Source organism: Camelus dromedarius, chromosome 36 (genome assembly GCF_036321535.1).
Source record: "Camelus dromedarius isolate mCamDro1 chromosome 36, mCamDro1.pat, whole genome shotgun sequence".
Taxonomy (NCBI): Eukaryota; Metazoa; Chordata; class Mammalia; order Artiodactyla; family Camelidae; genus Camelus; species Camelus dromedarius.
Window position 1 is genome coordinate 13826359 of NC_087471.1, and position 13758 is coordinate 13840116.

The 13758-nt window shown below is 52.1% G+C and overlaps 1 pseudogene; it reads left to right on the forward strand.

Annotated features, from left to right (window-relative positions):
- Positions 1-2049: 2049 nt before the first annotated feature.
- Positions 2050-13758, forward strand: part of LOC105104314 (adhesion G protein-coupled receptor B1-like) — a 66945-nt pseudogene continuing 55236 nt past the window's right edge.

Consider the following 13758-nt stretch of genomic DNA (forward strand, 5'->3'; position numbering starts at 1 on the left):
GGCATTGGGGTTTGGGAGCCCGGCTGGCCCGGCCTGGGCCGCGGGTGGGCCAGCCCCACCACCCCTCGGCCCGGCCCGGCCTGGCATGGCCGGGCTAGGCCCCACCCGGCCCCACTCGGCCCCACTCGCAGTGTCCCATAGTGCGTGAGCCCCGGCCCGGGCATCCCTGCTACCGGCGGGAGGGGTAGGGGCGGGCCGTGGGGGAGGAGGAAGGCCGCGCAGGCGGGAGGAGGGGGCGCGCGTGCGCGCGCGCGGACCCACAGCTGCGCAGACGCGTGAACCGCCCAGAGCCCGTCGGACGTCCGCCGAAGCCGGTTGCCCCTGGACCAGCTCCGTGAGGAGGAGCGCGGCCTGGGGTCCGGGCCGCCGCGAGCCGTCGCCCCCGCTGCCTTCGCCGAGCATGTAAGGGGGCGCTGGTGCGGGCGCGCAGGTCGGGGGGGGGGGCCGGCGGGTGAGGCCTGGTCTGTACCCTTGGGGAGGCGCACAGGCAGGGCTGCGGAGGTGAGGCCCGGGCCGCCGCCCTGGCTCGTGCTGCCCCACCCACCCCAACCCGCCACGTTAGCAGTTGCTGAACCCCACGTCTTCGTCGCCGCTTCCCCACCACGTTTGGGAAAGCGGGTGCCGCCCCGGGGGGTGGTAGGGCGCTGGACGGCCCCGGGGTACCTCCGACCGGGCCCTGGGTCATGGCCTGCTCCCGGCAGGCGGGCGCGGTTCGGTGCGTTCACGGGGCCGCCGCGGTGGGATGGGTGCTTCCCCGTGTGCGCCGCTGGGTTCGATCCTTATGGCCGCGCGGCCTGTGCTGGGGTGGCCCGTGCTTCCCTTGCGTTCGCGGGGTGCACGCCTCGCGGCCAGCCTGCTCCTGCGAGGCGGAGTGGTGCTGTCAGGGTGCGGGGGCGGCGGCAGCGACGGCCGCGGGGAGAGGGGTCTGCCCCTGGGAGCCTGTCGATTTGCCCCCATCTCGGCCGCGTCCTGTCCTGCGGGCGGCCTCTGCCGCCCCCCGTCCCCAGGCCACAGGCCACAGGCTTCAGGTCTGTCTGCGGCTGGGAGGCAGGCATGGTGCAGTCAGTGTGCCGGGGCGGTGACCGTGACAGCGTGGAACGGGATCAAATCCGCGCGCTCTCAAGGGGTCAGCCCCAACCCCACCATCGCCACTGCCTGCCCGCCTCCCAGGAGGAGGCGGACAGGGAGCAGTGCGGTCCATGAAGCTGGAGCAGAAGAGGCCTCCCCGAGGCCAGGCCGTGGGGGTGATGGGAGCAACTTGATTGTCTCTAGGCGGGCGGCCCCTAGCCCCCACCGCTGCCTCTGCCTGCTGTCCCTCCCCAGAATCCCCTCGCAGTCCGGTGTGCAGAGGGCCTCCGCCTTTGGGGTCCGCTCCACCGTCCGGGCCATCAAACCACCCAAGGCCCACTGGTGAGCAGTGTGCAGCCCAGGACCACCCTGGGCTGCTGGCTCAGGTAAGGCCCTGGGTAGGCGGGGCGCCCTGCTGCGAATTGGAACTGCCTCTACCCACCCGCACCCCCCGCCGTGCTGCCCCCCCGGGAGCCTTAGGCAGAGGACACAAGGCTGTGTGCCCGCACACTGCGCGAGATCCCCATCTGGCGGCTGGACGCCATGGTGCCCCAGGCCCAGGCCATCCTGCCCCTGGCAGGGTGAGGGGGCTCATCCCCGGGTAGGGGGTGCAGTGGGAGTTAGGGGGGAATCCGGCGCTGACGGGGGCGGACAGGCTGAGGGGTGAGAGGCCGCTGGGAGTGGAAGTGACCCAGCTGGGGAGTGAGGTGGCCGTCCCCGGGGGAGGGGCGCGTAGAGTTGGGGGGATCCGCCTGAGGGGTAGGGGGTAATCCCGGGAGGAGGGGATCATCCCTGGGTGGTGGAGGGACCTGGGCTGAAGCATGAGGGTTCAGCTTGGTTTGCAGGGATTGTGGCGTAGGAGTTATAATGGGGCAGAGTGTTGGGGGTGGGGACCTCAGTGTGAGGAGAAGGAGCCCCGTCTCGGCGATCCGGTGAAGAATCGTGTATGGCCGAGGTGGTGTGCCCGGGGGCCGTGACGGGGGTGAGGGGGTTGTGTGGCGGCCAGCGGAGGACCTGGGAGTGCGGTGTGCGGCCTGGCCCGGGGCCTGTGTTGCTTGTGATTGTGGGCCGGGACCCTGTCGTTGTCTGGGTGGGGGCATTGGGGTTTGGGAGCCCGGCTGGCCCGGCCTGGGCCGCGGGTGGGCCAGCCCCACCACCCCTCGGCCCGGCCCGGCCTGGCATGGCCGGGCTAGGCCCCACCCGGCCCCACTCGGCCCCACTCGCAGTGTCCCATAGTGCGTGAGCCCCGGCCCGGGCATCCCTGCTACCGGCGGGAGGGGTAGGGGCGGGCCGTGGGGGAGGAGGAAGGCCGCGCAGGCGGGAGGAGGGGGCGCGCGTGCGCGCGCGCGGACCCACAGCTGCGCAGACGCGTGAACCGCCCAGAGCCCGTCGGACGTCCGCCGAAGCCGGTTGCCCCTGGACCAGCTCCGTGAGGAGGAGCGCGGCCTGGGGTCCGGGCCGCCGCGAGCCGTCGCCCCCGCTGCCTTCGCCGAGCATGTAAGGGGGCGCTGGTGCGGGCGCGCAGGTCGGGGGGGGGGCCGGCGGGTGAGGCCTGGTCTGTACCCTTGGGGAGGCGCACAGGCAGGGCTGCGGAGGTGAGGCCCGGGCCGCCGCCCTGGCTCGTGCTGCCCCACCCACCCCAACCCGCCACGTTAGCAGTTGCTGAACCCCACGTCTTCGTCGCCGCTTCCCCACCACGTTTGGGAAAGCGGGTGCCGCCCCGGGGGGTGGGAGGGCGCTGGACGGCCCCGGGGTACCTCCGACCGGGCCCTGGGTCATGGCCTGCTCCCGGCAGGCGGGCGCGGTTCGGTGCGTTCACGGGGCCGCCGCGGTGGGATGGGTGCTTCCCCGTGTGCGCCGCTGGGTTCGATCCTTATGGCCGCGCGGCCTGTGCTGGGGTGGCCCGTGCTTCCCTTGCGTTCGCGGGGTGCACGCCTCGCGGCCAGCCTGCTCCTGCGAGGCGGAGTGGTGCTGTCAGGGTGCGGGGGCGGCGGCAGCGACGGCCGCGGGGAGAGGGGTCTGCCCCTGGGAGCCTGTCGATTTGCCCCCATCTCGGCCGCGTCCTGTCCTGCGGGCGGCCTCTGCCGCCCCCCGTCCCCAGGCCACAGGCCACAGGCTTCAGGTCTGTCTGCGGCTGGGAGGCAGGCATGGTGCAGTCAGTGTGCCGGGGCGGTGACCGTGACAGCGTGGAACGGGATCAAATCCGCGCGCTCTCAAGGGGTCAGCCCCAACCCCACCATCGCCACTGCCTGCCCGCCTCCCAGGAGGAGGCGGACAGGGAGCAGTGCGGTCCATGAAGCTGGAGCAGAAGAGGCCTCCCCGAGGCCAGGCCGTGGGGGTGATGGGAGCAACTTGATTGTCTCTAGGCGGGCGGCCCCTAGCCCCCACCGCTGCCTCTGCCTGCTGTCCCTCCCCAGAATCCCCTCGCAGTCCGGTGTGCAGAGGGCCTCCGCCTTTGGGGTCCGCTCCACCGTCCGGGCCATCAAACCACCCAAGGCCCACTGGTGAGCAGTGTGCAGCCCAGGACCACCCTGGGCTGCTGGCTCAGGTAAGGCCCTGGGTAGGCGGGGCGCCCTGCTGCGAATTGGAACTGCCTCTACCCACCCGCACCCCCCGCCGTGCTGCCCCCCCGGGAGCCTTAGGCAGAGGACACAAGGCTGTGTGCCCGCACACTGCGCGAGATCCCCATCTGGCGGCTGGACGCCATGGTGCCCCAGGCCCAGGCCATCCTGCCCCTGGCAGGGTGAGGGGGCTCATCCCCGGGTAGGGGGTGCAGTGGGAGTTAGGGGGGAATCCGGCGCTGACGGGGGCGGACAGGCTGAGGGGTGAGAGGCCGCTGGGAGTGGAAGTGACCCAGCTGGGGAGTGAGGTGGCCGTCCCCGGGGGAGGGGCGCGTAGAGTTGGGGGGATCCGCCTGAGGGGTAGGGGGTAATCCCGGGAGGAGGGGATCATCCCTGGGTGGTGGAGGGACCTGGGCTGAAGCATGAGGGTTCAGCTTGGTTTGCAGGGATTGTGGCGTAGGAGTTATAATGGGGCAGAGTGTTGGGGGTGGGGACCTCAGTGTGAGGAGAAGGAGCCCCGTCTCGGCGATCCGGTGAAGAATCGTGTCTGGCCGAGGTGGTGTGCCCGGGGGCCGTGACGGGGGTGAGGGGGTTGTGTGGCGGCCAGCGGAGGACCTGGGAGTGCGGTGTGCGGCCTGGCCCGGGGCCTGTGTTGCTTGTGATTGTGGGCCGGGACCCTGTCGTTGTCTGGGTGGGGGCATTGGGGTTTGGGAGCCCGGCTGGCCCGGCCTGGGCCGCGGGTGGGCCAGCCCCACCACCCCTCGGCCCGGCCCGGCCTGGCATGGCCGGGCTAGGCCCCACCCGGCCCCACTCGGCCCCACTCGCAGTGTCCCATAGTGCGTGAGCCCCGCCCCGGGCATAAGTGCTTTTAGCGTTAAGTGGAGTTGCGCGCATGTTTAGGCCCTCGCGTGCAACTTGTATGCTCTTGGTACTTGTGGAAGCTGATTGTAGTCGTGTGCTGCTCTACTAGCTCCCTTAGAATGAACGTGTCATGTGTTGTGGGCCACTGCGTGCTTTTGCCTCTGCTGCTTTCGCCTTGCATGTAAAGTGCGCCCATGTGTGCGTACTGTTCGTGTAGCCGTCGTGTTAGGCCTAGTCTACGCCGTTGTGGAGGCTCCCACGTTTTCCTGCGTGAATGGGGCCCTGTCCTCTGTGCCCATTATTTCCCTGATGTTGGTGCGAGCCGGTGCCTTGGTTCGTGTTACCCCCCCCCCCCCGCTATTTAGTAGTCCATGCGCCTCGCTTCTGCGCTGCCATTTGTATTCGCGTTTGGTAAACCAGGGCTCCCCCAAGAGGTGGGAGGACGCTGAATGTCCTTGTACACTTCCCACCGTCCCTGAGGTCGTGGCCTGCTCCTTTGAGCGTGTGCGATGTGTTCGCGGTGTCGTGTCGTGGCGGGCTGCCCCGTGCAGCCCCTGAATTTGTGTATTCCCCCGCCGCTTTTTTGGCCTTCCCCATGTTCGCGTGGTGCACGTCTCCCTTTCTGCCTTCTCCTGTGAGGCGGACGCAGTGCTACTAGGGTGCGTCGATGGCGGCATTAGCGGCGCCAGCGTGGAGAAGGTAGTGCTCCTGGAATAGTGTGATTTGGTCCCATCTCCTCCACTCCCTGTCCTGGGGTCGGGCTTTGCTGCCCCACGTTCGCAGACGAAGTTTACAGGTCAGTCTGCTTCTGGGAGGCGTTCTTGGTGCTTTATTGTGTGGAGGGTGGGCGACGGCAGCGACAGCGTGAAATGGAAGCAAATCCTCGCGCTTGCACGTCATTCCCAATTCCGCCGAGCCCCCCCCACCATAGCAGAGCGCCCGCCTTTCAGTAGCAGGCTGACTTGTAACCGGAGTGTCGCTTACCTGGGTCAGCAGAGGTGGAGGCCCGTACAGGCCGCGGGGAAGTTTGAAGCAAGTCTGCAAGCTTCGCATAGGCAGAACCCTAATCCTCCGCTGCCACTGCTGCCTCTGACCCCACCGCTCCCACTTCCCGTGAGCAGGCTGACCTAGGGACGTTCCTGGGGCATCAGAGGCCGTCAGGCCATGCCGTCGGGGAGATGGGGGCAAATCAACCAGTTCGCCAGGGGCAGCGCTCCTCTCCCCTCCACTGCCCCAGGTTCGCAGGGCACTTTGTTTCCAGGTCAGGGGGCTGCTGGTAGGCAGGCGCGTTGTGTTCAGGGGGCAGCGGTGGGGGGGGTGCTGCCTCCCCCAGCAGGTGAACTTGCTTCCATCTCCCCTGGGGCCTATCCTGGGGCGGCCTGTGCTGTCCCAGGTTCGCAGGACGCAGGTTTCTGGTCTTTCTGCTCCTGGGAGGCGTGCGGGTTGTGGTGAAGGGGGGGCGAAGTGCGGGGGCCAACCTGACCGCTACCAGCTGACTCTCTCACCAGCCTCCAGTAAGCAAACGGGTAAATGAGTGTCCCGTCATGGCGGGGGCGCGTTGGGCAGCAAAGGCTGTCTGCAAGCCAGGTGTGGGAGAGACGGGAGCCTGGGGCAAATCCTCTGGCTCCTCCAAGGCATCCCCCCATCCCCCTGCCATTAGCTCTGTATTCTTGCTTGATTTAAAAATTTTGTCAATCTGGTGTATGTGTAATGATACGGTATTTCATTATGTCGGTATTTCATTATGTTTTAAATTAACATATCCTTAATTACTAATAGGATGGGTAGCCTTGTTATATTTATTGGCCATTTAAATTTCCTTACTGTGATGTGCTTGTTCAAGTCCTCTGCCCATTTTCTGGTGGAATGTCTTGTCCTCATTGATCTGTAGGAGTTCTTTAGGTGCCTGTATGTTAAATGTTTTTGTCAGTGATACCTGTTACAGATACCTTCTCTGTGGCTTTTTTTCTATGGTTCTTTTTAATAAAAGCCTTTTTCTTCTCAAGTAATAATTTTTTTTCCATATCAAAGGAGAAACCCTCCTACATTGTTATCTAGAACTTTTATCTTTAAATCTTAGATCCATCGGAAAGCAGTTTTTGTATATAGTTTGAGGTGGAGGTCCATTTAATTTTTAAAAATATGGATAACTGGTTCTCCCAGCAGCATTTGTTTTGAAAGGTTGCGTTTCCCTGTTGCTCAGCAGTGCTACCTTCTAAGTGTGTCAAGGGTCTAAATGTTTGGTCTGTTTTTATGGGCCCTCTTCTTGTTTGACCTTCATTTCTACATCAGTACCACACTATCTTAAATATTGTTGCTTTAGAATAAGTCTTTGTGAATGTTGCAGGTGGACTGCATGCTATGGCTTTAACTGTTGATGGAAAAGTATTTTCTTGGGGTGAAGGTGATGATGGCAAACTTGGACCCTTCATAAAAATATAAGAATATTTTCTTCATTATGTGCTAATAAGTAACTTACTGATAATAAGAATCAAAGCCTTTTTTGAAAGTTATTTTGTGGAAAATTGAATAGAAGTTACTTGTGAAAATGGAACTGGAAAATATATCAAAAAAACTCCATGAATGTGATTTGGCCTCACATGTTCTGTTTTAAGGTTTGATCAACTAATCTATAGCTGTTGTTTTGACTAAATGTGGATCCATGTAGATGTCCGTTTTTTTTTTTCCAAAAGGCTGAATTGATTATAGGGAATATTACTTGATTTTGCTCTAGGAACTGTGACAAGCCTCGGTTGATAGAGGCCTTGAAAACCAAGAGAATCTGGGATATTGCCTGTGGGAGCTTGCACAGCGCAGCCCTGATGTCCAGTGGCGAACTGTACACCGGGGGCCTTGGAGAGTACGGCCGCTTGGGACATGGGGATAATAGAACACAGCTGAAGCCCAAAATGGTGATTATACACATTTCTGTTTGCAGCAAGCTTCCCATCTGATTTCCAAAGGAGAGAAGCTCCGAGTCTCAGACTGGTCATGACCTGTGCATTATTGGCTCTCAGTCTGTGGCAAAAAATTCCCTTGCTGTCTCAGTGCCTGTGCTTGACTCTGTTTTTGTTTGTAATTGATTAGGTGAAAGTCCTTGGTCACAGAGTGATCCAGGTGGCATGTGGAAGCACAGATGCCCAGACCCTGGCTCTGACCGATGAAGGCAAGTCCTGTCCTGACCCCACTTTGCTGGGGGGTTGGGGGCCCCATCATGAGACACGGGCCTAAGGTATGTATTTTTAAACCTAGGTTTGGTATTTTCCTGGGGTGACGGTGACTCTGGCAAATTGGGCCGGGGAGGCAGTGAAGGCTGTAGCATCTCCTAGAACATTGAGAGGCTGAACGGGCAGGGGGTATGTCAGATTGAGCCTGGAGCGCAGTTCTACCTGGCCCTCACCAAGTTGGGAGTGGTGTGGACGTGGTACGTAAAATGCCTGTCTCCTGCCGGCATGTCTGTGTGGGGGCCTCCAGGTAGGGGGAACCTTCATGTTCTTACCCATCTAGGCATTTCTGTCCTATTATTTATGTTGAGTTGGGATTTGTGGCAATGTTATCAGAAAAAATTTCCCATTATAACTGGGTCATTTATGAAGAACCCTGGAGAACTGTAGCTTGTCTTTCTTGTTTAGGTGAGGTGTGTGTAAAGTGTTTCTCCCTTAGTTGCCATGCAAGAAACCTAGTGGTCAAATGGGTGGGAAACAGATTTCTGATTGATCTCTAGAAGAGTTCAGGTGTATTTCGAGTGAAGGGTTATTTTATTAAATCAGAAAGGAGTGGACTTTCCAGCTGACCACGGACAGTGTAATGGCCTTATCTTGAGTGTCGTGAACCAGAAGCAGGTTGAGAAAAAGAATTAGAGCAGAGAGGTGTTTTAAGAGCCGTTTGAGGCTGGACATCATGTTTTCTGTTTATTTGAAACCTGCATCAGGATCTTCAATATTGTAAAACAGGCATTCAGGATCTTGCTAGCAGAATTAATGAACTAATTTCAATGAATGGTATCCTATTTTGTACCATGATTTCAAAGACCTTGGGTATTGTGTGTGACGTCAGTGAGCTGCTCCAGCGGCTCCAGCAGTGAGTGTCTTCTGGTGGGCCATCGCCAGACTGCAGCCATCTATTAAAATCTGTTAACCTCCTTGAGGGGGAAGAGGGATTACTTCAGGCTGGGCCATGGCTCTGACATGCACGTGAGGAAGGCGCAGGTGGTGGAAGGGCTGAGTGGAAAGAAGCTCATTCACGTGGCTGTCAGGGCCCTGCACTGCCTGGTGGTCAGTGATGCAGGTAAGTGAGGTCGTGACAAATCTTTGTTGTTTCAAAAGTGCAGCTTGTGAGGAAAGAGGGTGAGTCCTGGTCCTTGAAGAACCAGGATGGCGGGCTTGGTCCACTGTGTTCCTGTGTATACCTGCCCAGGAGCCAGTGTGAGTAGAGGCATCTGGGAAAGAGGTGCTGACTGACACAGGTCCCACTCAAATGTCTGATGGGGAGATACTTCATGTTAGAAGTAAAGTTATCCTTGACAGGTGTTACTCATTATTCTGCCATGAGAGGCCATGGGCTGACAGGCTTACAGGTGATAAACTCTTAAAATAATTCATTTCTGACAAAAAATCAGCCCACTGTGCTTCAATCAAAATGAATTAAAAATGAATTATACTTTCTAATTCTGTAAAGCCAAGAAGTACATACTTGAAAAGTGAGCATATTATTTTTGATCATTTTTCTTTGCAAAATAAAGGAAAAAATAAGTTACTGCATTTAGTTGAAGAGGAAAACCTCTGCTTCCTGTAGCAGAACGAAATAGATGAATGAGTTCAGTGGGTTGATATTAAGTAAATACTCATCTGTAGTCATTGGCAAGAATTTTGAAATAAATTTAAAGAAAATCTTCTGAAATGTTGAAAAATTTTGTCCCCCCAACCTTTAACAGGTATATGCTTGGTGTGACAGTGACCATGGCCAACAGGGCAGTGGTACGACCACAGTTACTAGAAAGCCCACACTCAAGTCTTAGAAGGCCAGATCACACGAGTGGCTTGTGGGTCTTCGCATAGTGTGGCGTGGATGATGGTAGATGTGGCAACACCCTCTGTCCACGATCCCATCTTCTTCCAGACTGCAAGGGACCCCTTAGGTGCTTCCTTTTTAGGTAACACAGATCTGTGTTTTATATGAGACCCTTCCGTACACTGCACCGGTGTCACAGATAGAACATTTAACAGCACTTCCAAGTTAGAGGCTTTAGTGCTGTGTGAGCTGCAGGGTGAACCAAAGCCACAGACTCATCATGGTGCACTGTACTGGGATTCCTGCTGGGGTGAAAACTCGAGAAGGAGCTAGAATGCGGGTTCTTGTGTTATGATCAGGCCGGCTCTGGCCATACTGTGCACCTTTGCCAACTGCTTAGTGTAGGCACCGTGCTGGGCTGCTTCGTGTTTTCAGCAGGTCTATTCAGGTATAATCAACACACAATGAGCCGCACATATTGAAAGTGTCATTGCCATCAGTTGTGACACGTGTGCACCTGTGAGAACACCATGGTCAGGATAATGAACAAACGTACAGACCACGTTGAGCTTCCTTGTGCGGCTTCACGGCCCATCCCTGCCTCCCACAACCACTGACTTGCAGTCACTATAGATCAACTGGCCTTTTTAGAGTTTTACATAAATGGAATTATACAGTGTGTACTTTTTTCTGAATCTCTTTTTTCACTCACCGTAATTATTTTGAGATTCATTCACATTGCATCAAAATTTCTTTCTTTTCAATTGTTGAATATTTTATTTATGGGTGTGCTGCAATCTGTTCCTTCATTTGCCAGTTGATGGACTCTTGGGTTGTTTCCAATTTGGGGCTGTACAAACAAAATTGCTGGGAACGTTTGTGCACAGGTCTTAACGTGGACATGCACTTGCACTCCTCTAGGGTAAGGGCCTGGATAGGAATGACTGGATCACATGGTAGGTGTGTGTTTATCTTCTTAAGAGACCTACAAACTGCTTTGCAAAGGGCTTGTTCCAAAGCTTCTCCATATTTCTGTCTGTACGTGGTATGGCCAGTCTTTAACTTTAGCCTTTCTTACAGCTGTGTAGCGTATCTCATTGTGGTTTTACTTTGCATTTCCCTAAAGGCAAATGAAGTTGAGCGTCTTGCTTATTTACCATCCAGATAAGTAACGTTTTTTGTTGAAGTGTCTGTTCATATCTTTTGCTTGTATTTAAACCTAGGTTGTGTGTTTTATTACTGAGTTTTGAACATTCTTCATGTATTCTGGGTACAAGTCTTTGATCAGATACATGGTTTGCACGTATTTTCTCCCAGTGTGGCTTGTCTTTTCATTCTCTGAGGTGAATTTTAAAGAGCAGAAAATTTTAATTTTGATAAAAGTCCAGTTGATCCATTTTTATCTTTTATGGATCATACTTTGGGTGTTGCGTCTAAACAACCTTTGCCTAACTCAAGATCATAAAGATTCTTTTCCTGTGCTTTCCTGTGAAATTTCTAGTTTTTGACATTTAGGCATATGCTTGAACTTGAGTTACATTTCATTCATGGTGTGAAGTATGGGTTGAATTTTATTTATTTTTGGTGTAGGGATACTCGGTGGTTTCAGTTGCATTTGTTGACCAAAACTGTTGCTTCTCTATTGAAATAATGTGCACTTTTGTCAAAAATCAGTTTTCGTGTATGTGTGGATCTGTTTCATGGATTTATATTGTGTTTTGTTGCCAATACCACAGGGTCTTGATTACTGCAGCTTTATAAAAGGCTGAATTCAGGCGTTGCTGATTCTTTAGCTTTGTTCTTTTTAAAATATGTTTTGGGTATTCTAGGCCCTTAGTATTTTCCATGTAACTTTTAGAATCAGCTTGTCAATTTTTATAAAGTAGCCTACTTGGGATTTTGATTGCATTGACTATAGGTCAGTTTGGGACAGCTTCACAGTAATGAATCTTGCAACCCATGAATGTAGTACTTCTTCCCGTTTGTCAAAACCTTTACTATTTCTCAGCAGTGATTTGCGGTATCAGTGTACAGGTCTTGCATATCTTTTGTTATATTTATTTCTAAGTATTTCATATTGTTTATCCTGTTATAAATGATATTTTAAAAATTAGTTTTATTCTTTGCTATTATCTAGAAATACTCAAGTTGCTCCTTGCTAGTGTGTAGAAATAGAATTGCTATTTTTAAGGACAGTTAGATTATTTCTAGTTTTTGGCTATAAAACCTGCTACGGATATTCATGTGCAGCATTTTGAGTCAGTCTTCCATATGTTGAATAAACTCCACTTTGTTTTGGTGCTTTTTGTTTTTGTCTATTGTTTATCTGTTTTCAGTTTATTGGTTTATATTCTCATCTTTATCCTTGCTTTATGTTTATTTTGTATTTTTCTAGTTTTTTGAGGCGAGAGTTTAGATTATTGATTTGAGACCTTTTTTCTAATGGAAACTTTCAGTACCATGAATTTCCTTCTCACTACTGCTTTAGCTACATGTCTCCAATTTTGGTATGTTGTATTTTTTCAGTTTTATGTATTTTTAAAATTTCTTTTCAGACTTGAATTTTGACCTATGAGTTACTGTCTTGTACCTTATATTCAGATTGCTAAAAAAAAAAAAAGTAGTTTAAGAACTCTTACCTCTCTGTTCATGATAGATATTAGTTTCTAATTTTCTATTAATATACTCTGACTGGCTGGATAAAGTGATAAATGTTCCCTTTTAAGTTTTCCTTTTTAATTTGTGTAGAATTGGTGTTATTTCTGTGGAATTCACCAGTGAAGCCATCTGGGCCTAGAGTTTTCTTTGTGTGGTTTTTTTTTTTTAACCACAAATTTAATTCCTTTAAATAGCTTCAGAGTTGTTTGTTTCTTTTCTAGTTAGGTTTATCTCTTTGATGGAAGTTGAAGTTACTGACATCAGGTTGGCCTCAACATTTGCTTGGTTTTCTTTTAACATTTGTTGACTGCAGTGATGTCAGTGCTTATTCCATGTGTTGATAATTGTGTCTTCTCTTTCCAGTTAGTCCAGAGGTTGATCAATTTTATTAAGTTTTTTCAAAGAGCAAGCTTATGGTTTCCTTGATTTTCTCCATTGTGTTTCTGTTTTATATTTCACTGATCTTTGCTCTAATCTTTGCTAATTGTTTTTTTCTAAGAAGGTTAGGTCATTGGCTTAAGATCTTCCTACTTTCCTGAGTAGACATTTACTTTTCTTGATTAATTGACTGCTGTCATTATGGCAGATTATCCTCTTTATCCCTTTGCCTTTGAAATGTTTTGCTTTAAACTCAGATTTGTCTGATATTAATATAGATAATATGATACGTTTCTTTTGATCAATGCCATATAGTATTTAAACCACGGTATTCCATATACCATGATGAGCTATGGTACATCTTTTCCATTCTTTTATTTTTAACCTCTTTGTCTCTTTACAGTAAAAGAAGCTTCCTTGTAGGCAACATATAGGTGGATTTTGCTTTTTAATTTTTTTCTCGGGTAGTCTCTAATTGGGGTATTTATTCCACTTACATTTAATATGATTGTTGATGTATTTGTTTTCTCAGTATCCTACTATTTGTTTTTTATTAGTTTTAGGTGTTCATTGTGCTCTTCTTTCTCTTTTTCTGCCTTTCTTTGAATTAATTGTTCTTTATAATTTCATTTTTCTTTGTTTTCTTTGATCTCTACCTTAGTATATTATTTTAGTGATTGTTTTAGGATGTATATTATGCACATTTCATTTATCATAGTCTACGTGCAGGTGATACTATGCGATTTCGCGTATAGTAAATGAATCATACACTAGTGTATTTCTATTTTTTCCCACCCCCTTTCTGCTGTTGTTGTTACACATTTGTATGTATGTTGCAAGGTTGATCTTATTTTTTATTAAATTTTTACACATTAGATTTTCTCTTTAAATAAAGTAAATAACAAGAAAAGAATGTCTCTGTATTTGCTCATGTAGTTAACCTTTTCCAGTGCTCTTCATTCCTCTGTGGAGACCCTGCTTCTGTCTGGCATCATTTTCCTTCTCATTGAAGGACTTCCCTTATTATATCTTGTAGTTCAGATCTGGGGTTTATTCTTTCAGCTTTTTATGTCTGAACTAATCATTATTTTGCTCTATGTTCACAGTATATTTTAGCTGAGTATAAAATTTGGGGTTGACATTGTTTTCATTGAGAATCCTTTGCTCTTCTGTACCTAACACATCTTTTATCTCAGACTACTTTTAGGATTTTCCTGGTTTT